Below are 2842 nucleotides of genomic sequence, written 5' to 3' on the forward strand. Positions count from 1 at the left end.
ACACAGTCACCACCAGCTCCATCACCCCCGCAATCACCAAGCCACCACCACCACCACCATCACCACCAACACCAACACAGTCACCACCAGCTCCATCACCCCCCCCCAATCACCAAGCCACCATCACCACCACCATTTCCACCTCCCGCCCATAACATGCTCGACACGTTATCAACGGCAGTTGTTACTCCACTCTCGTATGTCGTTATCTCCGCAGCAACACCGGCCAAATAAATCCAGTTTTTATCACCAATAAAACCGTGACTAAACACACATCCAGAAGATTTGTTCCCTATTGTCCAACCATGTCTTAGCTTATTTTGTCACGCTGTGTGTTTGACTGATAAATGCCAGACATTGGAACTGTCAATGGATTATCAACAATATGTCGACCATTGCTTCCAGACTTCGAATCCTAGGGCCGCTAGCCACTGAGTTGGTTTTTGACCAGGTATTTACTAAAATTACATGGAAGCTGTTTTGCAAATCGGTTTTCACTTCTGACGTCTTCAGCTCAGCTTGTAATTTTACGTATCTACAAATCACCTGTTGGTACCACAGTTAAAATTTGGTACCACTACCGCCTCACAGCTGGCTTTCACGAACGACTACCTATTAATTGTGGTGGTAGTACAGAGGGATTTTTCCCGCGCGAAAACCGCAACCCCTGGCTTTTTATCCACTTACATACGTTTAGTATATTATACTGATTTCAATAAAATTTTGGCACTCAGTCAACAATTTGGAGGGAGGGGATAAGTCGATTACATCGACCCCAGTTTTCAACTGGTACTTATTTTATTGACCCCCGAACGATTAAAAGGGAAAGTCGACCCTGGTGTAATCGGAATTCAGAACGTAAAGACAAACGAAATGCCGCTAAGCATTTTGTCCGGCATGCTAACGATTCTTATTTCTTTATTGCCCACAAGGGGCTAAACATAGAGAGGACAAACAAGGACAGACAAAGGGATTAAGTCGATTACATCGACCCCAGTGCGTAACTGGTACTTAATTTATCGACCTCGAAAGGAATTTGAACTCAGAACGTAACGGCAGACGAAATACCGCGAAACATTTTGTCCGGCATACTAACGATTCTACCAGCTCACCGCCTTCGTTTAGTGAATTTTATATTAATAAAGTTTTTTTTTTTTTTGTATAGAACCACCTCTATTGCATAATTCCAATTTTATTCTGCCCATGCAGCTCTTTGCCAAGCAGTGTATAGTTTATACTTTATCTCTATAATGTTCAGACCAACTGATTCGATTTCATTTTGGAAATGACACGAGTACGTGACACTGAAAAGCCGCAACACCGGCGAAATACATGTCGGTCGCTCTCACGTTCATTTCTGGAGCGATTTCATTTCGCATAGATTTGACGTACATTGTGTTTTTTAAACACAATACATCTATAAAGGGATATTTTTTCCCCGGACGAAAACTGAAGCCTCTCACTTTTCAACTATACACATCCGTTAAGTTATATTGGTAAAATTTATTTTATTTCTTCTTAGACATATGGCGATGGAGTGCCAACGAATTTATCAGACAACACGTCTAGTTTCCTCACTTTGCCAATTCTTCACGTCTGTTCCCCCCTCCACCTCCACACATGCTCCACCTTCTTTCCACCCCACTTGTCACCTACCTCCCACCACGCCCCACCCCATCCACCGCCCTACACTACAACGTGTGATGTTAACGCATACCGCAGTTGTCTTCTCTTTGACGCCAGATCAACGAACCATCTTACATAACACTGCAGGTGTCAAAACCTCGGTAAAGTCGTCGTCATCATCATCATCATCACCATCATCGTCATCATCATCATCATCATACCACCACCACCACCACCTCCACCACCATCATCATCATCATCACCACAATACTTCCACCACCACCACCACCACCACCACCACCATCATCATCATCATCATCATCATCATCATTATCATCATCATCATCATCTTCACTGTCGTCGTCGTTGTCATCATCATCATCATCATCATAATTGTCATTATCATCTTTATCATCTTTATCATCATCATAATTGTCACCATCGTCGTCAGCATCATCACTGCATTTGTAGCTCGCAACTCCTCCCCTTCCGCCCACTCTCTTCCTCCTCCCCTCTTCTTCTTCTTCCTCATCATCCTACTCTTATTATTCTACATATAATTCTTCTCCTTCCTCGTCGTCATAGCCGTCGTAGACACCTTCCCCCATCCTCATCATCTTCCTCATCTTCCTCATCGTCATCATCATCATCATCATCATCATCATCATGTGCTATAGTCATTATTACAACAGTTATTACCATTATCGATGATATATTTTCGTATTTGTTATTTCTATCGTTGTTGTTGCTGTTAGTGTTGTTGCTGGTATTGTGCATTATGCAGTGTACTGGAGACAGTCTACGCAGCACACAATAACATATATACTTCCATATCTACATGCATACATCTCCAGTTCGTGCTTCACAGCGTTCAATATACACACACTTCTCCACGTCTGGCTGTACAGCCTTTTTGTTTGTTTATTTCCCCGTTTCGTTTTCCTGTCTTGTTTTCCGTCCGCCACTATCCTCCACGAAAAAAAAAAATTAATTTGTGTTCGTGGGAAGAGCCATTTTAACGATGCATCCAGCCCTAACTCTTCGAAACGCCGGTGTTTTAATGGTGGCAGCTGATGAAGGATATGCTCTCTATGTGGCCTGCTTGTGTTTTGTACCTTGTTTATCGTTTTGTCCATGTTCTTTTGCAACGTCCTGTACCCAGATATGTATCTATATGTACATGTAGATGAAGGTATGTACATATATGTACATATAT

The sequence above is a fragment of the Octopus bimaculoides genome, chromosome 18 (assembly GCF_001194135.2).
Source record: "Octopus bimaculoides isolate UCB-OBI-ISO-001 chromosome 18, ASM119413v2, whole genome shotgun sequence".
Taxonomy (NCBI): Eukaryota; Metazoa; Mollusca; class Cephalopoda; order Octopoda; family Octopodidae; genus Octopus; species Octopus bimaculoides.